This window comes from Argentina silus (assembly GCF_951799395.1).
Source record: "Argentina silus genome assembly, chromosome: Y".
Lineage (NCBI taxonomy): Eukaryota > Metazoa > Chordata > Actinopteri > Argentiniformes > Argentinidae > Argentina > Argentina silus.
Genome location: NC_139654.1, coordinates 40,307,989 through 40,333,876, shown reverse-complemented (window position 1 = coordinate 40,333,876; position 25,888 = coordinate 40,307,989).

The following is a 25,888-nucleotide window of genomic DNA, read 5'->3' as shown; positions in this document are numbered from 1 at the left end:
CCAAAACTGGAGCTGTGTTCACACTACAGCACTGTTCAAACTACAGTGGTGATACAATAGTACACCCTACTGGTCGAAATAAGGAAAAGCTTACTGCACCGGGTATTCCCAGGCGGTCTCCCATCCAAGTACTAGCCCGGCCCGACTCTGCTTAGCTTCCGAGATCGGACGAGATCGGGCGCGCTCAGCGTGGTATGGCCGTAAGCGAAGGAACCAGCCCTCTGCACTGTATATAAAGTCGAGGAAAGGAGACGCCCGCCACTTGACAACACAAACAATACTGCAGTTGATACGCAGAAGGCAGGGAGTTATCTGGGGGGGAAAAAACACCAAAACTGGAGCTGTGTTCACACTACAGCACTGTTCAAACTACAGTGGTGATACAATAGTACACCCTACTGGTCGAAATAAGGAAAAGCTTACTGCACCGGGTATTCCCAGGCGGTCTCCCATCCAAGTACTAGCCCGGCCCGACTCTGCTTAGCTTCCGAGATCGGACGAGATCGGGCGCGCTCAGCGTGGTATGGCCGTAAGCGAAGGAACCAGCCCTCTGCACTGTATATAAAGTCGAGGAAAGGAGACGCCCGCCACTTGACAACACAAACAATACTGCAGTTGATACGCAGAAGGCAGGGAGTTATCTGGGGGGGAAAAAACACCAAAACTGGAGCTGTGTTCACACTACAGCACTGTTCAAACTACAGTGGTGATACAATAGTACACCCTACTGGTCGAAATAAGGAAAAGCTTACTGCACCGGGTATTCCCAGGCGGTCTCCCATCCAAGTACTAGCCCGGCCCGACTCTGCTTAGCTTCCGAGATCGGACGAGATCGGGCGCGCTCAGCGTGGTATGGCCGTAAGCGAAGGAACCAGCCCTCTGCACTGTATATAAAGTCGAGGAAAGGAGACGCCCGCCACTTGACAACACAAACAATACTGCAGTTGATACGCAGAAGGCAGGGAGTTATCTGGGGGGGAAAAAACACCAAAACTGGAGCTGTGTTCACACTACAGCACTGTTCAAACTACAGTGGTGATACAATAGTACACCCTACTGGTCGAAATAAGGAAAGGCTTACTGCACCGGGTATTCCCAGGCGGTCTCCCATCCAAGTACTAGCCCGGCCCGACTCTGCTTAGCTTCCGAGATCGGACGAGATCGGGCGCGCTCAGCGTGGTATGGCCGTAAGCGAAGGAACCAGCCCTCTGCACTGTATATAAAGTCGAGGAAAGGAGACGCCCGCCACTTGACAACACAAACAATACTGCAGTTGATACGCAGAAGGCAGGGAGTTATCTGGGGGGGAAAAAACACCAAAACTGGAGCTGTGTTCACACTACAGCACTGTTCAAACTACAGTGGTGATACAATAGTACACCCTACTGGTCGAAATAAGGAAAAGCTTACTGCACCGGGTATTCCCAGGCGGTCTCCCATCCAAGTACTAGCCCGGCCCGACTCTGCTTAGCTTCCGAGATCGGACGAGATCGGGCGCGCTCAGCGTGGTATGGCCGTAAGCGAAGGAACCAGCCCTCTGCACTGTATATAAAGTCGAGGAAAGGAGACGCCCGCCACTTGACAACACAAACAATACTGCAGTTGATACGCAGAAGGCAGGGAGTTATCTGGGGGGGAAAAAACACCAAAACTGGAGCTGTGTTCACACTACAGCACTGTTCAAACTACAGTGGTGATACAATAGTACACCCTACTGGTCGAAATAAGGAAAAGCTTACTGCACCGGGTATTCCCAGGCGGTCTCCCATCCAAGTACTAGCCCGGCCCGACTCTGCTTAGCTTCCGAGATCGGACGAGATCGGGCGCGCTCAGCGTGGTATGGCCGTAAGCGAAGGAACCAGCCCTCTGCACTGTATATAAAGTCGAGGAAAGGAGACGCCCGCCACTTGACAACACAAACAATACTGCAGTTGATACGCAGAAGGCAGGGAGTTATCTGGGGGGGAAAAAACACCAAAACTGGAGCTGTGTTCACACTACAGCACTGTTCAAACTACAGTGGTGATACAATAGTACACCCTACTGGTCGAAATAAGGAAAAGCTTACTGCACCGGGTATTCCCAGGCGGTCTCCCATCCAAGTACTAGCCCGGCCCGACTCTGCTTAGCTTCCGAGATCGGACGAGATCGGGCGCGCTCAGCGTGGTATGGCCGTAAGCGAAGGAACCAGCCCTCTGCACTGTATATAAAGTCGAGGAAAGGAGACGCCCGCCACTTGACAACACAAACAATACTGCAGTTGATACGCAGAAGGCAGGGAGTTATCTGGGGGGGAAAAAACACCAAAACTGGAGCTGTGTTCACACTACAGCACTGTTCAAACTACAGTGGTGATACAATAGTACACCCTACTGGTCGAAATAAGGAAAAGCTTACTGCACCGGGTATTCCCAGGCGGTCTCCCATCCAAGTACTAGCCCAGCCCGACTCTGCTTAGCTTCCGAGATCGGACGAGATCGGGCGCGCTCAGCGTGGTATGGCCGTAAGCGAAGGAACCAGCCCTCTGCACGGTATATAAAGTCGAGGAAAGGAGACGCCCGCCACTTGACAACACAAACAATACTGCAGTTGATACGCAGAAGGCAGGGAGTTATCTGGGGGGGAAAAAACACCAAAACTGGAGCTGTGTTCACACTACAGCACTGTTCAAACTACAGTGGTGATACAATAGTACACCCTACTGGTCGAAATAAGGAAAAGCTTACTGCACCGGGTATTCCCAGGCGGTCTCCCATCCAAGTACTAGCCCGGCCCGACTCTGCTTAGCTTCCGAGATCGGACGAGATCGGGCGCGCTCAGCGTGGTATGGCCGTAAGCGAAGGAACCAGCCCTCTGCACTGTATATAAAGTCGAGGAAAGGAGACGCCCGCCACTTGACAACACAAACAATACTGCAGTTGATACGCAGAAGGCAGGGAGTTATCTGGGGGGGAAAAAACACCAAAACTGGAGCTGTGTTCACACTACAGCACTGTTCAAACTACAGTGGTGATACAATAGTACACCCTACTGGTCGAAATAAGGAAAAGCTTACTGCACCGGGTATTCCCAGGCGGTCTCCCATCCAAGTACTAGCCCGGCCCGACTCTGCTTAGCTTCCGAGATCGGACGAGATCGGGCGCGCTCAGCGTGGTATGGCCGTAAGCGAAGGAACCAGCCCTCTGCACTGTATATAAAGTCGAGGAAAGGAGACGCCCGCCACTTGACAACACAAACAATACTGCAGTTGATACACAGAAGGCAGGGAGTTATCTGGGGGGGAAAAAACACCAAAACTGGAGCTGTGTTCACACTACAGCACTGTTCAAACTACAGTGGTGATACAATAGTACACCCTACTGGTCGAAATAAGGAAAAGCTTACTGCACCGGGTATTCCCAGGCGGTCTCCCATCCAAGTACTAGCCCGGCCCGACTCTGCTTAGCTTCCGAGATCGGACGAGATCGGGCGCGCTCAGCGTGGTATGGCCGTAAGCGAAGGAACCAGCCCTCTGCACTGTATATAAAGTCGAGGAAAGGAGACGCCCGCCACTTGACAACACAAACAATACTGCAGTTGATACGCAGAAGGCAGGGAGTTATCTGGGGGGGAAAAAACACCAAAACTGGAGCTGTGTTCACACTACAGCACTGTTCAAACTACAGTGGTGATACAATAGTACACCCTACTGGTCGAAATAAGGAAAAGCTTACTGCACCGGGTATTCCCAGGCAGTCTCCCATCCAAGTACTAGCCCGGCCCGACTCTGCTTAGCTTCCGAGATCGGACGAGATCGGGCGCGCTCAGCGTGGTATGGCCGTAAGCGAAGGAACCAGCCCTCTGCACTGTATATAAAGTCGAGGAAAGGAGACGCCCGCCACTTGACAACACAAACAATACTGCAGTTGATACGCAGAAGGCAGGGAGTTATCTGGGGGGGAAAAAACACCAAAACTGGAGCTGTGTTCACACTACAGCACTGTTCAAACTACAGTGGTGATACAATAGTACACCCTACTGGTCGAAATAAGGAAAAGCTTACTGCACCGGGTATTCCCAGGCGGTCTCCCATCCAAGTACTAGCCCGGCCCGACTCTGCTTAGCTTCCGAGATCGGACGAGATCGGGCGCGCTCAGCGTGGTATGGCCGTAAGCGAAGGAACCAGCCCTCTGCACTGTATATAAAGTCGAGGAAAGGAGACGCCCGCCACTTGACAACACAAACAATACTGCAGTTGATACGCAGAAGGCAGGGAGTTATCTGGGGGGGAAAAAACACCAAAACTGGAGCTGTGTTCACACTACAGCACTGTTCAAACTACAGTGGTGATACAATAGTACACCCTACTGGTCGAAATAAGGAAAAGCTTACTGCACCGGGTATTCCCAGGCGGTCTCCCATCCAAGTACTAGCCCGGCCCGACTCTGCTTAGCTTCCGAGATCGGACGAGATCGGGCGCGCTCAGCGTGGTATGGCCGTAAGCGAAGGAACCAGCCCTCTGCACTGTATATAAAGTCGAGGAAAGGAGACGCCCGCCACTTGACAACACAAACAATACTGCAGTTGATACGCAGAAGGCAGGGAGTTATCTGGGGGGGAAAAAACACCAAAACTGGAGCTGTGTTCACACTACAGCACTGTTCAAACTACAGTGGTGATACAATAGTACACCCTACTGGTCGAAATAAGGAAAAGCTTACTGCACCGGGTATTCCCAGGCGGTCTCCCATCCAAGTACTAGCCCGGCCCGACTCTGCTTAGCTTCCGAGATCGGACGAGATCGGGCGCGCTCAGCGTGGTATGGCCGTAAGCGAAGGAACCAGCCCTCTGCACTGTATATAAAGTCGAGGAAAGGAGACGCCCGCCACTTGACAACACAAACAATACTGCAGTTGATACGCAGAAGGCAGGGAGTTATCTGGGGGGGAAAAAACACCAAAACTGGAGCTGTGTTCACACTACAGCACTGTTCAAACTACAGTGGTGATACAATAGTACACCCTACTGGTCGAAATAAGGAAAAGCTTACTGCACCGGGTATTCCCAGGCGGTCTCCCATCCAAGTACTAGCCCGGCCCGACTCTGCTTAGCTTCCGAGATCGGACGAGATCGGGCGCGCTCAGCGTGGTATGGCCGTAAGCGAAGGAACCAGCCCTCTGCACTGTATATAAAGTCGAGGAAAGGAGACGCCCGCCACTTGACAACACAAACAATACTGCAGTTGATACGCAGAAGGCAGGGAGTTATCTGGGGGGGAAAAAACACCAAAACTGGAGCTGTGTTCACACTACAGCACTGTTCAAACTACAGTGGTGATACAATAGTACACCCTACTGGTCGAAATAAGGAAAAGCTTACTGCACCGGGTATTCCCAGGCGGTCTCCCATCCAAGTACTAGCCCGGCCCGACTCTGCTTAGCTTCCGAGATCGGACGAGATCGGGCGCGCTCAGCGTGGTATGGCCGTAAGCGAAGGAACCAGCCCTCTGCACTGTATATAAAGTCGAGGAAAGGAGACGCCCGCCACTTGACAACACAAACAATACTGCAGTTGATACGCAGAAGGCAGGGAGTTATCTGGGGGGGAAAAAACACCAAAACTGGAGCTGTGTTCACACTACAGCACTGTTCAAACTACAGTGGTGATACAATAGTACACCCTACTGGTCGAAATAAGGAAAAGCTTACTGCACCGGGTATTCCCAGGCGGTCTCCCATCCAAGTACTAGCCCGGCCCGACTCTGCTTAGCTTCCGAGATCGGACGAGATCGGGCGCGCTCAGCGTGGTATGGCCGTAAGCGAAGGAACCAGCCCTCTGCACTGTATATAAAGTCGAGGAAAGGAGACGCCCGCCACTTGACAACACAAACAATACTGCAGTTGATACGCAGAAGGCAGGGAGTTATCTGGGGGGGAAAAAACACCAAAACTGGAGCTGTGTTCACACTACAGCACTGTTCAAACTACAGTGGTGATACAATAGTACACCCTACTGGTCGAAATAAGGAAAAGCTTACTGCACCGGGTATTCCCAGGCGGTCTCCCATCCAAGTACTAGCCCGGCCCGACTCTGCTTAGCTTCCGAGATCGGACGAGATCGGGCGCGCTCAGCGTGGTATGGCCGTAAGCGAAGGAACCAGCCCTCTGCACTGTATATAAAGTCGAGGAAAGGAGACGCCCGCCACTTGACAACACAAACAATACTGCAGTTGATACGCAGAAGGCAGGGAGTTATCTGGGGGGGAAAAAACACCAAAACTGGAGCTGTGTTCACACTACAGCACTGTTCAAACTACAGTGGTGATACAATAGTACACCCTACTGGTCGAAATAAGGAAAAGCTTACTGCACCGGGTATTCCCAGGCGGTCTCCCATCCAAGTACTAGCCCGGCCCGACTCTGCTTAGCTTCCGAGATCGGACGAGATCGGGCGCGCTCAGCGTGGTATGGCCGTAAGCGAAGGAACCAGCCCTCTGCACTGTATATAAAGTCGAGGAAAGGAGACGCCCGCCACTTGACAACACAAACAATACTGCAGTTGATACGCAGAAGGCAGGGAGTTATCTGGGGGGGAAAAAACACCAAAACTGGAGCTGTGTTCACACTACAGCACTGTTCAAACTACAGTGGTGATACAATAGTACACCCTACTGGTCGAAATAAGGAAAAGCTTACTGCACCGGGTATTCCCAGGCGGTCTCCCATCCAAGTACTAGCCCGGCCCGACTCTGCTTAGCTTCCGAGATCGGACGAGATCGGGCGCGCTCAGCGTGGTATGGCCGTAAGCGAAGGAACCAGCCCTCTGCACTGTATATAAAGTCGAGGAAAGGAGACGCCCGCCACTTGACAACACAAACAATACTGCAGTTGATACGCAGAAGGCAGGGAGTTATCTGGGGGGGAAAAAACACCAAAACTGGAGCTGTGTTCACACTACAGCACTGTTCAAACTACAGTGGTGATACAATAGTACACCCTACTGGTCGAAATAAGGAAAAGCTTACTGCACCGGGTATTCCCAGGCGGTCTCCCATCCAAGTACTAGCCCGGCCCGACTCTGCTTAGCTTCCGAGATCGGACGAGATCGGGCGCGCTCAGCGTGGTATGGCCGTAAGCGAAGGAACCAGCCCTCTGCACTGTATATAAAGTCGAGGAAAGGAGACGCCCGCCACTTGACAACACAAACAATACTGCAGTTGATACGCAGAAGGCAGGGAGTTATCTGGGGGGGAAAAAACACCAAAACTGGAGCTGTGTTCACACTACAGCACTGTTCAAACTACAGTGGTGATACAATAGTACACCCTACTGGTCGAAATAAGGAAAAGCTTACTGCACCGGGTATTCCCAGGCGGTCTCCCATCCAAGTACTAGCCCGGCCCGACTCTGCTTAGCTTCCGAGATCGGACGAGATCGGGCGCGCTCAGCGTGGTATGGCCGTAAGCGAAGGAACCAGCCCTCTGCACTGTATATAAAGTCGAGGAAAGGAGACGCCCGCCACTTGACAACACAAACAATACTGCAGTTGATACGCAGAAGGCAGGGAGTTATCTGGGGGGGAAAAAACACCAAAACTGGAGCTGTGTTCACACTACAGCACTGTTCAAACTACAGTGGTGATACAATAGTACACCCTACTGGTCGAAATAAGGAAAAGCTTACTGCACCGGGTATTCCCAGGCGGTCTCCCATCCAAGTACTAGCCCGGCCCGACTCTGCTTAGCTTCCGAGATCGGACGAGATCGGGCGCGCTCAGCGTGGTATGGCCGTAAGCGAAGGAACCAGCCCTCTGCACTGTATATAAAGTCGAGGAAAGGAGACGCCCGCCACTTGACAACACAAACAATACTGCAGTTGATACGCAGAAGGCAGGGAGTTATCTGGGGGGGAAAAAACACCAAAACTGGAGCTGTGTTCACACTACAGCACTGTTCAAACTACAGTGGTGATACAATAGTACACCCTACTGGTCGAAATAAGGAAAAGCTTACTGCACCGGGTATTCCCAGGCGGTCTCCCATCCAAGTACTAGCCCGGCCCGACTCTGCTTAGCTTCCGAGATCGGACGAGATCGGGCGCGCTCAGCGTGGTATGGCCGTAAGCGAAGGAACCAGCCCTCTGCACTGTATATAAAGTCGAGGAAAGGAGACGCCCGCCACTTGACAACACAAACAATACTGCAGTTGATACGCAGAAGGCAGGGAGTTATCTGGGGGGGAAAAAACACCAAAACTGGAGCTGTGTTCACACTACAGCACTGTTCAAACTACAGTGGTGATACAATAGTACACCCTACTGGTCGAAATAAGGAAAAGCTTACTGCACCGGGTATTCCCAGGCGGTCTCCCATCCAAGTACTAGCCCGGCCCGACTCTGCTTAGCTTCCGAGATCGGACGAGATCGGGCGCGCTCAGCGTGGTATGGCCGTAAGCGAAGGAACCAGCCCTCTGCACTGTATATAAAGTCGAGGAAAGGAGACGCCCGCCACTTGACAACACAAACAATACTGCAGTTGATACGCAGAAGGCAGGGAGTTATCTGGGGGGGAAAAAACACCAAAACTGGAGCTGTGTTCACACTACAGCACTGTTCAAACTACAGTGGTGATACAATAGTACACCCTACTGGTCGAAATAAGGAAAAGCTTACTGCACCGGGTATTCCCAGGCGGTCTCCCATCCAAGTACTAGCCCGGCCCGACTCTGCTTAGCTTCCGAGATCGGACGAGATCGGGCGCGCTCAGCGTGGTATGGCCGTAAGCGAAGGAACCAGCCCTCTGCACTGTATATAAAGTCGAGGAAAGGAGACGCCCGCCACTTGACAACACAAACAATACTGCAGTTGATACGCAGAAGGCAGGGAGTTATCTGGGGGGGAAAAAACACCAAAACTGGAGCTGTGTTCACACTACAGCACTGTTCAAACTACAGTGGTGATACAATAGTACACCCTACTGGTCGAAATAAGGAAAAGCTTACTGCACCGGGTATTCCCAGGCGGTCTCCCATCCAAGTACTAGCCCGGCCCGACTCTGCTTAGCTTCCGAGATCGGACGAGATCGGGCGCGCTCAGCGTGGTATGGCCGTAAGCGAAGGAACCAGCCCTCTGCACTGTATATAAAGTCGAGGAAAGGAGACGCCCGCCACTTGACAACACAAACAATACTGCAGTTGATACGCAGAAGGCAGGGAGTTATCTGGGGGGGAAAAAACACCAAAACTGGAGCTGTGTTCACACTACAGCACTGTTCAAACTACAGTGGTGATACAATAGTACACCCTACTGGTCGAAATAAGGAAAAGCTTACTGCACCGGGTATTCCCAGGCGGTCTCCCATCCAAGTACTAGCCCGGCCCGACTCTGCTTAGCTTCCGAGATCGGACGAGATCGGGCGCGCTCAGCGTGGTATGGCCGTAAGCGAAGGAACCAGCCCTCTGCACTGTATATAAAGTCGAGGAAAGGAGACGCCCGCCACTTGACAACACAAACAATACTGCAGTTGATACGCAGAAGGCAGGGAGTTATCTGGGGGGGAAAAAACACCAAAACTGGAGCTGTGTTCACACTACAGCACTGTTCAAACTACAGTGGTGATACAATAGTACACCCTACTGGTCGAAATAAGGAAAAGCTTACTGCACCGGGTATTCCCAGGCGGTCTCCCATCCAAGTACTAGCCCGGCCCGACTCTGCTTAGCTTCCGAGATCAGACGAGATCGGGCGCGCTCAGCGTGGTATGGCCGTAAGCGAAGGAACCAGCCCTCTGCACTGTATATAAAGTCGAGGAAAGGAGACGCCCGCCACTTGACAACACAAACAATACTGCAGTTGATACGCAGAAGGCAGGGAGTTATCTGGGGGGGAAAAAACACCAAAACTGGAGCTGTGTTCACACTACAGCACTGTTCAAACTACAGTGGTGATACAATAGTACACCCTACTGGTCGAAATAAGGAAAAGCTTACTGCACCGGGTATTCCCAGGCGGTCTCCCATCCAAGTACTAGCCCGGCCCGACTCTGCTTAGCTTCCGAGATCGGACGAGATCGGGCGCGCTCAGCGTGGTATGGCCGTAAGCGAAGGAACCAGCCCTCTGCACTGTATATAAAGTCGAGGAAAGGAGACGCCCGCCACTTGACAACACAAACAATACTGCAGTTGATACGCAGAAGGCAGGGAGTTATCTGGGGGGGAAAAAACACCAAAACTGGAGCTGTGTTCACACTACAGCACTGTTCAAACTACAGTGGTGATACAATAGTACACCCTACTGGTCGAAATAAGGAAAAGCTTACTGCACCGGGTATTCCCAGGCGGTCTCCCATCCAAGTACTAGCCCGGCCCGACTCTGCTTAGCTTCCGAGATCGGACGAGATCGGGCGCGCTCAGCGTGGTATGGCCGTAAGCGAAGGAACCAGCCCTCTGCACTGTATATAAAGTCGAGGAAAGGAGACGCCCGCCACTTGACAACACAAACAATACTGCAGTTGATACGCAGAAGGCAGGGAGTTATCTGGGGGGGAAAAAACACCAAAACTGGAGCTGTGTTCACACTACAGCACTGTTCAAACTACAGTGGTGATACAATAGTACACCCTACTGGTCGAAATAAGGAAAAGCTTACTGCACCGGGTATTCCCAGGCGGTCTCCCATCCAAGTACTAGCCCGGCCCGACTCTGCTTAGCTTCCGAGATCGGACGAGATCGGGCGCGCTCAGCGTGGTATGGCCGTAAGCGAAGGAACCAGCCCTCTGCACTGTATATAAAGTCGAGGAAAGGAGACGCCCGCCACTTGACAACACAAACAATACTGCAGTTGATACGCAGAAGGCAGGGAGTTATCTGGGGGGGAAAAAACACCAAAACTGGAGCTGTGTTCACACTACAGCACTGTTCAAACTACAGTGGTGATACAATAGTACACCCTACTGGTCGAAATAAGGAAAAGCTTACTGCACCGGGTATTCCCAGGCGGTCTCCCATCCAAGTACTAGCCCGGCCCGACTCTGCTTAGCTTCCGAGATCGGACGAGATCGGGCGCGCTCAGCGTGGTATGGCCGTAAGCGAAGGAACCAGCCCTCTGCACTGTATATAAAGTCGAGGAAAGGAGACGCCCGCCACTTGACAACACAAACAATACTGCAGTTGATACGCAGAAGGCAGGGAGTTATCTGGGGGGGAAAAAACACCAAAACTGGAGCTGTGTTCACACTACAGCACTGTTCAAACTACAGTGGTGATACAATAGTACACCCTACTGGTCGAAATAAGGAAAAGCTTACTGCACCGGGTATTCCCAGGCGGTCTCCCATCCAAGTACTAGCCCGGCCCGACTCTGCTTAGCTTCCGAGATCGGACGAGATCGGGCGCGCTCAGCGTGGTATGGCCGTAAGCGAAGGAACCAGCCCTCTGCACTGTATATAAAGTCGAGGAAAGGAGACGCCCGCCACTTGACAACACAAACAATACTGCAGTTGATACGCAGAAGGCAGGGAGTTATCTGGGGGGGAAAAAACACCAAAACTGGAGCTGTGTTCACACTACAGCACTGTTCAAACTACAGTGGTGATACAATAGTACACCCTACTGGTCGAAATAAGGAAAAGCTTACTGCACCAGGTATTCCCAGGCGGTCTCCCATCCAAGTACTAGCCCGGCCCGACTCTGCTTAGCTTCCGAGATCGGACGAGATCGGGCGCGCTCAGCGTGGTATGGCCGTAAGCGAAGGAACCAGCCCTCTGCACTGTATATAAAGTCGAGGAAAGGAGACGCCCGCCACTTGACAACACAAACAATACTGCAGTTGATACGCAGAAGGCAGGGAGTTATCTGGGGGGGAAAAAACACCAAAACTGGAGCTGTGTTCACACTACAGCACTGTTCAAACTACAGTGGTGATACAATAGTACACCCTACTGGTCGAAATAAGGAAAAGCTTACTGCACCGGGTATTCCCAGGCGGTCTCCCATCCAAGTACTAGCCCGGCCCGACTCTGCTTAGCTTCCGAGATCGGACGAGATCGGGCGCGCTCAGCGTGGTATGGCCGTAAGCGAAGGAACCAGCCCTCTGCACTGTATATAAAGTCGAGGAAAGGAGACGCCCGCCACTTGACAACACAAACAATACTGCAGTTGATACGCAGAAGGCAGGGAGTTATCTGGGGGGGAAAAAACACCAAAACTGGAGCTGTGTTCACACTACAGCACTGTTCAAACTACAGTGGTGATACAATAGTACACCCTACTGGTCGAAATAAGGAAAAGCTTACTGCACCGGGTATTCCCAGGCGGTCTCCCATCCAAGTACTAGCCCGGCCCGACTCTGCTTAGCTTCCGAGATCGGACGAGATCGGGCGCGCTCAGCGTGGTATGGCCGTAAGCGAAGGAACCAGCCCTCTGCACTGTATATAAAGTCGAGGAAAGGAGACGCCCGCCACTTGACAACACAAACAATACTGCAGTTGATACGCAGAAGGCAGGGAGTTATCTGGGGGGGAAAAAACACCAAAACTGGAGCTGTGTTCACACTACAGCACTGTTCAAACTACAGTGGTGATACAATAGTACACCCTACTGGTCGAAATAAGGAAAAGCTTACTGCACCGGGTATTCCCAGGCGGTCTCCCATCCAAGTACTAGCCCGGCCCGACTCTGCTTAGCTTCCGAGATCGGACGAGATCGGGCGCGCTCAGCGTGGTATGGCCGTAAGCGAAGGAACCAGCCCTCTGCACTGTATATAAAGTCGAGGAAAGGAGACGCCCGCCACTTGACAACACAAACAATACTGCAGTTGATACGCAGAAGGCAGGGAGTTATCTGGGGGGGAAAAAACACCAAAACTGGAGCTGTGTTCACACTACAGCACTGTTCAAACTACAGTGGTGATACAATAGTACACCCTACTGGTCGAAATAAGGAAAAGCTTACTGCACCGGGTATTCCCAGGCGGTCTCCCATCCAAGTACTAGCCCGGCCCGACTCTGCTTAGCTTCCGAGATCGGACGAGATCGGGCGCGCTCAGCGTGGTATGGCCGTAAGCGAAGGAACCAGCCCTCTGCACTGTATATAAAGTCGAGGAAAGGAGACGCCCGCCACTTGACAACACAAACAATACTGCAGTTGATACGCAGAAGGCAGGGAGTTATCTGGGGGGGAAAAAACACCAAAACTGGAGCTGTGTTCACACTACAGCACTGTTCAAACTACAGTGGTGATACAATAGTACACCCTACTGGTCGAAATAAGGAAAAGCTTACTGCACCGGGTATTCCCAGGCGGTCTCCCATCCAAGTACTAGCCCGGCCCGACTCTGCTTAGCTTCCGAGATCGGACGAGATCGGGCGCGCTCAGCGTGGTATGGCCGTAAGCGAAGGAACCAGCCCTCTGCACTGTATATAAAGTCGAGGAAAGGAGACGCCCGCCACTTGACAACACAAACAATACTGCAGTTGATACGCAGAAGGCAGGGAGTTATCTGGGGGGGAAAAAACACCAAAACTGGAGCTGTGTTCACACTACAGCACTGTTCAAACTACAGTGGTGATACAATAGTACACCCTACTGGTCGAAATAAGGAAAAGCTTACTGCACCGGGTATTCCCAGGCGGTCTCCCATCCAAGTACTAGCCCGGCCCGACTCTGCTTAGCTTCCGAGATCGGACGAGATCGGGCGCGCTCAGCGTGGTATGGCCGTAAGCGAAGGAACCAGCCCTCTGCACTGTATATAAAGTCGAGGAAAGGAGACGCCCGCCACTTGACAACACAAACAATACTGCAGTTGATACGCAGAAGGCAGGGAGTTATCTGGGGGGGAAAAAACACCAAAACTGGAGCTGTGTTCACACTACAGCACTGTTCAAACTACAGTGGTGATACAATAGTACACCCTACTGGTCGAAATAAGGAAAAGCTTACTGCACCGGGTATTCCCAGGCGGTCTCCCATCCAAGTACTAGCCCGGCCCGACTCTGCTTAGCTTCCGAGATCGGACGAGATCGGGCGCGCTCAGCGTGGTATGGCCGTAAGCGAAGGAACCAGCCCTCTGCACTGTATATAAAGTCGAGGAAAGGAGACGCCCGCCACTTGACAACACAAACAATACTGCAGTTGATACGCAGAAGGCAGGGAGTTATCTGGGGGGGAAAAAACACCAAAACTGGAGCTGTGTTCACACTACAGCACTGTTCAAACTACAGTGGTGATACAATAGTACACCCTACTGGTCGAAATAAGGAAAAGCTTACTGCACCGGGTATTCCCAGGCGGTCTCCCATCCAAGTACTAGCCCGGCCCGACTCTGCTTAGCTTCCGAGATCGGACGAGATCGGGCGCGCTCAGCGTGGTATGGCCGTAAGCGAAGGAACCAGCCCTCTGCACTGTATATAAAGTCGAGGAAAGGAGACGCCCGCCACTTGACAACACAAACAATACTGCAGTTGATACGCAGAAGGCAGGGAGTTATCTGGGGGGGAAAAAACACCAAAACTGGAGCTGTGTTCACACTACAGCACTGTTCAAACTACAGTGGTGATACAATAGTACACCCTACTGGTCGAAATAAGGAAAAGCTTACTGCACCGGGTATTCCCAGGCGGTCTCCCATCCAAGTACTAGCCCGGCCCGACTCTGCTTAGCTTCCGAGATCGGACGAGATCGGGCGCGCTCAGCGTGGTATGGCCGTAAGCGAAGGAACCAGCCCTCTGCACTGTATATAAAGTCGAGGAAAGGAGACGCCCGCCACTTGACAACACAAACAATACTGCAGTTGATACGCAGAAGGCAGGGAGTTATCTGGGGGGGAAAAAACACCAAAACTGGAGCTGTGTTCACACTACAGCACTGTTCAAACTACAGTGGTGATACAATAGTACACCCTACTGGTCGAAATAAGGAAAAGCTTACTGCACCGGGTATTCCCAGGCGGTCTCCCATCCAAGTACTAGCCCGGCCCGACTCTGCTTAGCTTCCGAGATCGGACGAGATCGGGCGCGCTCAGCGTGGTATGGCCGTAAGCGAAGGAACCAGCCCTCTGCACTGTATATAAAGTCGAGGAAAGGAGACGCCCGCCACTTGACAACACAAACAATACTGCAGTTGATACGCAGAAGGCAGGGAGTTATCTGGGGGGGAAAAAACACCAAAACTGGAGCTGTGTTCACACTACAGCACTGTTCAAACTACAGTGGTGATACAATAGTACACCCTACTGGTCGAAATAAGGAAAAGCTTACTGCACCGGGTATTCCCAGGCGGTCTCCCATCCAAGTACTAGCCCGGCCCGACTCTGCTTAGCTTCCGAGATCGGACGAGATCGGGCGCGCTCAGCGTGGTATGGCCGTAAGCGAAGGAACCAGCCCTCTGCACTGTATATAAAGTCGAGGAAAGGAGACGCCCGCCACTTGACAACACAAACAATACTGCAGTTGATACGCAGAAGGCAGGGAGTTATCTGGGGGGGAAAAAACACCAAAACTGGAGCTGTGTTCACACTACAGCACTGTTCAAACTACAGTGGTGATACAATAGTACACCCTACTGGTCGAAATAAGGAAAAGCTTACTGCACCGGGTATTCCCAGGCGGTCTCCCATCCAAGTACTAGCCCGGCCCGACTCTGCTTAGCTTCCGAGATCGGACGAGATCGGGCGCGCTCAGCGTGGTATGGCCGTAAGCGAAGGAACCAGCCCTCTGCACTGTATATAAAGTCGAGGAAAGGAGACGCCCGCCACTTGACAACACAAACAATACTGCAGTTGATACGCAGAAGGCAGGGAGTTATCTGGGGGGGAAAAAACACCAAAACTGGAGCTGTGTTCACACTACAGCACTGTTCAAACTACAGTGGTGATACAATAGTACACCCTACTGGTCGAAATAAGGAAAAGCTTACTGCACCGGGTATTCCCAGGCGGTCTCCCATCCAAGTACTAGCCCGGCCCGACTCTGCTTAGCTTCCGAGATCGGACGAGATCGGGCGCGCTCAGCGTGGTATGGCCGTAAGCGAAGGAACCAGCCCTCTGCACTGTATATAAAGTCGAGGAAAGGAGACGCCCGCCACTTGACAACACAAACAATACTGCAGTTGATACGCAGAAGGCAGGGAGTTATCTGGGGGGGAAAAAACACCAAAACTGGAGCTGTGTTCACACTACAGCACTGTTCAAACTACAGTGGTGATACAATAGTACACCCTACTGGTCGAAATAAGGAAAAGCTTACTGCACCGGGTATTCCCAGGCGGTCTCCCATCCAAGTACTAGCCCGGCCCGACTCTGCTTAGCTTCCGAGATCGGACGAGATCGGGCGCGCTCAGCGTGGTATGGCCGTAAGCGAAGGAACCAGCCCTCTGCACTGTATATAAAGTCGAGGAAAGGAGACGCCCGCCACTTGACAACACAAACAATACTGCAGTTGATACGCAGAAGGCAGGGAGTTATCTGGGGGGGAAAAAACACCAAAACTGGAGCTGTGTTCACACTACAGCACTGTTCAAACTACAGTGGTGATACAATAGTACACCCTACTGGTCGAAATAAGGAAAAGCTTACTGCACCGGGTATTCCCAGGCGGTCTCCCATCCAAGTACTAGCCCGGCCCGACTCTGCTTAGCTTCCGAGATCGGACGAGATCGGGCGCGCTCAGCGTGGTATGGCCGTAAGCGAAGGAACCAGCCCTCTGCACTGTATATAAAGTCGAGGAAAGGAGACGCCCGCCACTTGACAACACAAACAATACTGCAGTTGATACGCAGAAGGCAGGGAGTTATCTGGGGGGGAAAAAACACCAAAACTGGAGCTGTGTTCACACTACAGCACTGTTCAAACTACAGTGGTGATACAATAGTACACCCTACTGGTCGAAATAAGGAAAAGCTTACTGCACCGGGTATTCCCAGGCGGTCTCCCATCCAAGTACTAGCCCGGCCCGACTCTGCTTAGCTTCCGAGATCGGACGAGATCGGGCGCGCTCAGCGTGGTATGGCCGTAAGCGAAGGAACCAGCCCTCTGCACTGTATATAAAGTCGAGGAAAGGAGACGCCCGCCACTTGACAACACAAACAATACTGCAGTTGATACGCAGAAGGCAGGGAGTTATCTGGGGGGGAAAAAACACCAAAACTGGAGCTGTGTTCACACTACAGCACTGTTCAAACTACAGTGGTGATACAATAGTACACCCTACTGGTCGAAATAAGGAAAAGCTTACTGCACCGGGTATTCCCAGGCGGTCTCCCATCCAAGTACTAGCCCGGCCCGACTCTGCTTAGCTTCCGAGATCGGACGAGATCGGGCGCGCTCAGCGTGGTATGGCCGTAAGCGAAGGAACCAGCCCTCTGCACTGTATATAAAGTCGAGGAAAGGAGACGCCCGCCACTTGACAACACAAACAATACTGCAGTTGATACGCAGAAGGCAGGGAGTTATCTGGGGGGGAAAAAACACCAAAACTGGAGCTGTGTTCACACTACAGCACTGTTCAAACTACAGTGGTGATACAATAGTACACCCTACTGGTCGAAATAAGGAAAAGCTTACTGCACCGGGTATTCCCAGGCGGTCTCCCATCCAAGTACTAGCCCGGCCCGACTCTGCTTAGCTTCCGAGATCGGACGAGATCGGGCGCGCTCAGCGTGGTATGGCCGTAAGCGAAGGAACCAGCCCTCTGCACTGTATATAAAGTCGAGGAAAGGAGACGCCCGCCACTTGACAACACAAACAATACTGCAGTTGATACGCAGAAGGCAGGGAGTTATCTGGGGGGGAAAAAACACCAAAACTGGAGCTGTGTTCACACTACAGCACTGTTCAAACTACAGTGGTGATACAATAGTACACCCTACTGGTCGAAATAAGGAAAAGCTTACTGCACCGGGTATTCCCAGGCGGTCTCCCATCCAAGTACTAGCCCGGCCCGACTCTGCTTAGCTTCCGAGATCTGACGAGATCGGGCGCGCTCAGCGTGGTATGGCCGTAAGCGAAGGAACCAGCCCTCTGCACTGTATATAAAGTCGAGGAAAGGAGACGCCCGCCACTTGACAACACAAACAATACTGCAGTTGATACGCAGAAGGCAGGGAGTTATCTGGGGGGGAAAAAACACCAAAACTGGAGCTGTGTTCACACTACAGCACTGTTCAAACTACAGTGGTGATACAATAGTACACCCTACTGGTCGAAATAAGGAAAAGCTTACTGCACCGGGTATTCCCAGGCGGTCTCCCATCCAAGTACTAGCCCGGCCCGACTCTGCTTAGCTTCCGAGATCGGACGAGATCGGGCGCGCTCAGCGTGGTATGGCCGTAAGCGAAGGAACCAGCCCTCTGCACTGTATATAAAGTCGAGGAAAGGAGACGCCCGCCACTTGACAACACAAACAATACTGCAGTTGATACGCAGAAGGCAGGGAGTTATCTGGGGGGGAAAAAACACCAAAACTGGAGCTGTGTTCACACTACAGCACTGTTCAAACTACAGTGGTGATACAATAGTACACCCTACTGGTCGAAATAAGGAAAAGCTTACTGCACCGGGTATTCCCAGGCGGTCTCCCATCCAAGTACTAGCCCGGCCCGACTCTGCTTAGCTTCCGAGATCGGACGAGATCGGGCGCGCTCAGCGTGGTATGGCCGTAAGCGAAGGAACCAGCCCTCTGCACTGTATATAAAGTCGAGGAAAGGAGACGCCCGCCACTTGACAACACAAACAATACTGCAGTTGATACGCAGAAGGCAGGGAGTTATCTGGGGGGGAAAAAACACCAAAACTGGAGCTGTGTTCACACTACAGCACTGTTCAAACTACAGTGGTGATACAATAGTACACCCTACTGGTCGAAATAAGGAAAAGCTTACTGCACCGGGTATTCCCAGGCGGTCTCCCATCCAAGTACTAGCCCGGCCCGACTCTGCTTAGCTTCCGAGATCGGACGAGATCGGGCGCGCTCAGCGTGGTATGGCCGTAAGCGAAGGAACCAGCCCTCTGCACTGTATATAAAGTCGAGGAAAGGAGACGCCCGCCACTTGACAACACAAACAATACTGCAGTTGATACGCAGAAGGCAGGGAGTTATCTGGGGGGGAAAAAACACCAAAACTGGAGCTGTGTTCACACTACAGCACTGTTCAAACTACAGTGGTGATACAATAGTACACCCTACTGGTCGAAATAAGGAAAAGCTTACTGCACCGGGTATTCCCAGGCGGTCTCCCATCCAAGTACTAGCCCGGCCCGACTCTGCTTAGCTTCCGAGATCGGACGAGATCGGGCGCGCTCAGCGTGGTATGGCCGTAAGCGAAGGAACCAGCCCTCTGCACTGTATATAAAGTCGAGGAAAGGAGACGCCCGCCACTTGACAACACAAACAATACTGCAGTTGATACGCAGAAGGCAGGGAGTTATCTGGGGGGGAAAAAACACCAAAACTGGAGCTGTGTTCACACTACAGCACTGTTCAAACTACAGTGGTGATACAATAGTACACCCTACTGGTCGAAATAAGGAAAAGCTTACTGCACCGGGTATTCCCAGGCGGTCTCCCATCCAAGTACTAGCCCGGCCCGACTCTGCTTAGCTTCCGAGATCGGACGAGATCGGGCGCGCTCAGCGTGGTATGGCCGTAAGCGAAGGAACCAGCCCTCTGCACTGTATATAAAGTCGAGGAAAGGAGACGCCCGCCACTTGACAACACAAACAATACTGCAGTTGATACGCAGAAGGCAGGGAGTTATCTGGGGGGGAAAAAACACCAAAACTGGAGCTGTGTTCACACTACAGCACTGTTCAAACTACAGTGGTGATACAATAGTACACCCTACTGGTCGAAATAAGGAAAAGCTTACTGCACCGGGTATTCCCAGGCGGTCTCCCATCCAAGTACTAGCCCGGCCCGACTCTGCTTAGCTTCCGAGATCGGACGAGATCGGGCGCGCTCAGCGTGGTATGGCCGTAAGCGAAGGAACCAGCCCTCTGCACTGTATATAAAGTCGAGGAAAGGAGACGCCCGCCACTTGACAACACAAACAATACTGCAGTTGATACGCAGAAGGCAGGGAGTTATCTGGGGGGGAAAAAACACCAAAACTGGAGCTGTGTTCACACTACAGCACTGTTCAAACTACAGTGGTGATACAATAGTACACCCTACTGGTCGAAATAAGGAAAAGCTTACTGCACCGGGTATTCCCAGGCGGTCTCCCATCCAAGTACTAGCCCGGCCCGACTCTGCTTAGCTTCCGAGATCGGACGAGATCGGGCGCGCTCAGCGTGGTATGGCCGTAAGCGAAGGAACCAGCCCTCTGCACTGTATATAAAGTCGAGGAAAGGAGACGCCCGCCACTTGACAACACAAACAATACTGCAGTTGATACGCAGAAGGCAGGGAGTTATCTGGGGGGGAAAAAACACCAAAACTGGAGCTGTGTTCACACTACAGCACTGTTCAAACTACAGTGGTGATACAATAGTACACCCTACTGGTCGAAATAAGGAAAAGCTTACTGCACCGGGTATTCCCAGGCGGTCTCCCATCCAAGTACTAGCCCGGCCCGACTCTGCTTAGCTTCCGAGATCGGACGAGATCGGGCGCGCTCAGCGTGGTATGGCCGTAAGCGAAGGAACCAGCCCTCTGCACTGTATATAAAGTCGAGGAAAGGAGACGCCCGCCACTTGACAACACAAACAATACTGCAGTTGATACGCAGAAGGCAGGGAGTTATCTGGGGGGGAAAAAACACCAAAACTGGAGCTGTGTTCACACTACAGCACTGTTCAAACTACAGTGGTGATACAATAGTACACCCTACTGGTCGAAATAAGGAAAAGCTTACTGCACCGGGTATTCCCAGGCGGTCTCCCATCCAAGTACTAGCCCGGCCCGACTCTGCTTAGCTTCCGAGATCGGACGAGATCGGGCGCGCTCAGCGTGGTATGGCCGTAAGCGAAGGAACCAGCCCTCTGCACTGTATATAAAGTCGAGGAAAGGAGACGCCCGCCACTTGACAACACAAACAATACTGCAGTTGATACGCAGAAGGCAGGGAGTTATCTGGGGGGGAAAAAACACCAAAACTGGAGCTGTGTTCACACTACAGCACTGTTCAAACTACAGTGGTGATACAATAGTACACCCTACTGGTCGAAATAAGGAAAAGCTTACTGCACCGGGTATTCCCAGGCGGTCTCCCATCCAAGTACTAGCCCGGCCCGACTCTGCTTAGCTTCCGAGATCGGACGAGATCGGGCGCGCTCAGCGTGGTATGGCCGTAAGCGAAGGAACCAGCCCTCTGCACTGTATATAAAGTCGAGGAAAGGAGACGCCCGCCACTTGACAACACAAACAATACTGCAGTTGATACGCAGAAGGCAGGGAGTTATCTGGGGGGGAAAAAACACCAAAACTGGAGCTGTGTTCACACTACAGCACTGTTCAAACTACAGTGGTGATACAATAGTACACCCTACTGGTCGAAATAAGGAAAAGCTTACTGCACCGGGTATTCCCAGGCGGTCTCCCATCCAAGTACTAGCCCGGCCCGACTCTGCTTAGCTTCCGAGATCGGACGAGATCGGGCGCGCTCAGCGTGGTATGGCCGTAAGCGAAGGAACCAGCCCTCTGCACTGTATATAAAGTCGAGGAAAGGAGACGCCCGCCACTTGACAACACAAACAATACTGCAGTTGATACGCAGAAGGCAGGGAGTTATCTGGGGGGGAAAAAACACCAAAACTGGAGCTGTGTTCACACTACAGCACTGTTCAAACTACAGTGGTGATACAATAGTACACCCTACTGGTCGAAATAAGGAAAAGCTTACTGCACCGGGTATTCCCAGGCGGTCTCCCATCCAAGTACTAGCCCGGCCCGACTCTGCTTAGCTTCCGAGATCGGACGAGATCGGGCGCGCTCAGCGTGGTATGGCCGTAAGCGAAGGAACCAGCCCTCTGCACTGTATATAAAGTCGAGGAAAGGAGACGCCCGCCACTTGACAACACAAACAATACTGCAGTTGATACGCAGAAGGCAGGGAGTTATCTGGGGGGGAAAAAACACCAAAACTGGAGCTGTGTTCACACTACAGCACTGTTCAAACTACAGTGGTGATACAATAGTACACCCTACTGGTCGAAATAAGGAAAAGCTTACTGCACCGGGTATTCCCAGGCGGTCTCCCATCCAAGTACTAGCCCGGCCCGACTCTGCTTAGCTTCCGAGATCGGACGAGATCGGGCGCGCTCAGCGTGGTATGGCCGTAAGCGAAGGAACCAGCCCTCTGCACTGTATATAAAGTCGAGGAAAGGAGACGCCCGCCACTTGACAACACAAACAATACTGCAGTTGATACGCAGAAGGCAGGGAGTTATCTGGGGGGGAAAAAACACCAAAACTGGAGCTGTGTTCACACTACAGCACTGTTCAAACTACAGTGGTGATACAATAGTACACCCTACTGGTCGAAATAAGGAAAAGCTTACTGCACCGGGTATTCCCAGGCGGTCTCCCATCCAAGTACTAGCCCGGCCCGACTCTGCTTAGCTTCCGAGATCGGACGAGATCGGGCGCGCTCAGCGTGGTATGGCCGTAAGCGAAGGAACCAGCCCTCTGCACTGTATATAAAGTCGAGGAAAGGAGACGCCCGCCACTTGACAACACAAACAATACTGCAGTTGATACGCAGAAGGCAGGGAGTTATCTGGGGGGGAAAAAACACCAAAACTGGAGCTGTGTTCACACTACAGCACTGTTCAAACTACAGTGGTGATACAATAGTACACCCTACTGGTCGAAATAAGGAAAAGCTTACTGCACCGGGTATTCCCAGGCGGTCTCCCATCCAAGTACTAGCCCGGCCCGACTCTGCTTAGCTTCCGAGATCGGACGAGATCGGGCGCGCTCAGCGTGGTATGGCCGTAAGCGAAGGAACCAGCCCTCTGCACTGTATATAAAGTCGAGGAAAGGAGACGCCCGCCACTTGACAACACAAACAATACTGCAGTTGATACGCAGAAGGCAGGGAGTTATCTGGGGGGGAAAAAACACCAAAACTGGAGCTGTGTTCACACTACAGCACTGTTCAAACTACAGTGGTGATACAATAGTACACCCTACTGGTCGAAATAAGGAAAAGCTTACTGCACCGGGTATTCCCAGGCGGTCTCCCATCCAAGTACTAGCCCGGCCCGACTCTGCTTAGCTTCCGAGATCGGACGAGATCGGGCGCGCTCAGCGTGGTATGGCCGTAAGCGAAGGAACCAGCCCTCTGCACTGTATATAAAGTCGAGGAAAGGAGACGCCCGCCACTTGACAACACAAACAATACTGCAGTTGATACGCAGAAGGCAGGGAGTTATCTGGGGGGGAAAAAACACCAAAACTGGAGCTGTGTTCACACTACAGCACTGTTCAAACTACAGTGGTGATACAATAGTACACCCTACTGGTCGAAATAAGGAAAAGCTTACTGCACCGGGTATTCCCAGGCGGTCTCCCATCCAAGTACTAGCCCGGCCCGACTCTGCTTAGCTTCCGAGATCGGACGAGATCGGGCGCGCTCAGCGTGGTATGGCCGTAAGCGAAGGAACCAGCCCTCTGCACTGTATATAAAGTCGAGGAAAGGAGACGCCCGCCACTTGACAACACAAACAATACTGCAGTTGATACGCAGAAGGCAGGGAGTTATCTGGGGGGGAAAAAACACCAAAACTGGAGCTGTGTTCACACTACAGCACTGTTCAAACTACAGTGGTGATACAATAGTACACCCTACTGGTCGAAATAAGGAAAAGCTTACTGCACCGGGTATTCCCAGGCGGTCTCCCATCCAAGTACTAGCCCGGCCCGACTCTGCTTAGCTTCCGAGATTGGACGAGATCGGGCGCGCTCAGCGTGGTATGGCCGTAAGCGAAGGAACCAGCCCTCTGCACTGTATATAAAGTCGAGGAAAGGAGACGCCCGCCACTTGACAACACAAACAATACTGCAGTTGATACGCAGAAGGCAGGGAGTTATCTGGGGGGGAAAAAACACCAAAACTGGAGCTGTGTTCACACTACAGCACTGTTCAAACTACAGTGGTGATACAATAGTACACCCTACTGGTCGAAATAAGGAAAAGCTTACTGCACCGGGTATTCCCAGGCGGTCTCCCATCCAAGTACTAGCCCGGCCCGACTCTGCTTAGCTTCCGAGATCGGACGAGATCGGGCGCGCTCAGCGTGGTATGGCCGTAAGCGAAGGAACCAGCCCTCTGCACTGTATATAAAGTCGAGGAAAGGAGACGCCCGCCACTTGACAACACAAACAATACTGCAGTTGATACGCAGAAGGCAGGGAGTTATCTGGGGGGGAAAAAACACCAAAACTGGAGCTGTGTTCACACTACAGCACTGTTCAAACTACAGTGGTGATACAATAGTACACCCTACTGGTCGAAATAAGGAAAAGCTTACTGCACCGGGTATTCCCAGGCGGTCTCCCATCCAAGTACTAGCCCGGCCCGACTCTGCTTAGCTTCCGAGATCGGACGAGATCGGGCGCGCTCAGCGTGGTATGGCCGTAAGCGAAGGAACCAGCCCTCTGCACTGTATATAAAGTCGAGGAAAGGAGACGCCCGCCACTTGACAACACAAACAATACTGCAGTTGATACGCAGAAGGCAGGGAGTTATCTGGGGGGGAAAAAACACCAAAACTGGAGCTGTGTTCACACTACAGCACTGTTCAAACTACAGTGGTGATACAATAGTACACCCTACTGGTCGAAATAAGGAAAAGCTTACTGCACCGGGTATTCCCAGGCGGTCTCCCATCCAAGTACTAGCCCGGCCCGACTCTGCTTAGCTTCCGAGATCGGACGAGATCGGGCGCGCTCAGCGTGGTATGGCCGTAAGCGAAGGAACCAGCCCTCTGCACTGTATATAAAGTCGAGGAAAGGAGACGCCCGCCACTTGACAACACAAACAATACTGCAGTTGATACGCAGAAGGCAGGGAGTTATCTGGGGGGGAAAAAACACCAAAACTGGAGCTGTGTTCACACTACAGCACTGTTCAAACTACAGTGGTGATACAATAGTACACCCTACTGGTCGAAATAAGGAAAAGCTTACTGCACCGGGTATTCCCAGGCGGTCTCCCATCCAAGTACTAGCCCGGCCCGACTCTGCTTAGCTTCCGAGATCGGACGAGATCGGGCGCGCTCAGCGTGGTATGGCCGTAAGCGAAGGAACCAGCCCTCTGCACTGTATATAAAGTCGAGGAAAGGAGACGCCCGCCACTTGACAACACAAACAATACTGCAGTTGATACACAGAAGGCAGGGAGTTATCTGGGGGGGAAAAAACACCAAAACTGGAGCTGTGTTCACACTACAGCACTGTTCAAACTACAGTGGTGATACAATAGTACACCCTACTGGTCGAAATAAGGAAAAGCTTACTGCACCGGGTATTCCCAGGCGGTTTCCCATCCAAGTACTAGCCCGGCCCGACTCTGCTTAGCTTCCGAGATCGGGCGCGCTCAGCGTGGTATGGCCGTAAGCGAAGGAACCAGCCCTCTGCACTGTATATAAAGTCGAGGAAAGGAGACGCCCGCCACTTGACAACACAAACAATACTGCAGTTGATACGCAGAAGGCAGGGAGTTATCTGGGGGGGAAAAAACACCAAAACTGGAGCTGTGTTCACACTACAGCACTGTTCAAACTACAGTGGTGATACAATAGTACACCCTACTGGTCGAAATAAGGAAAAGCTTACTGCACCGGGTATTCCCAGGCGGTCTCCCATCCAAGTACTAGCCCGGCCCGACTCTGCTTAGCTTCCGAGATCGGACGAGATCGGGCGCTCTCAGCGTGGTATGGCCGTAAGCGAAGGAACCAGCCCTCTGCACTGTATATAA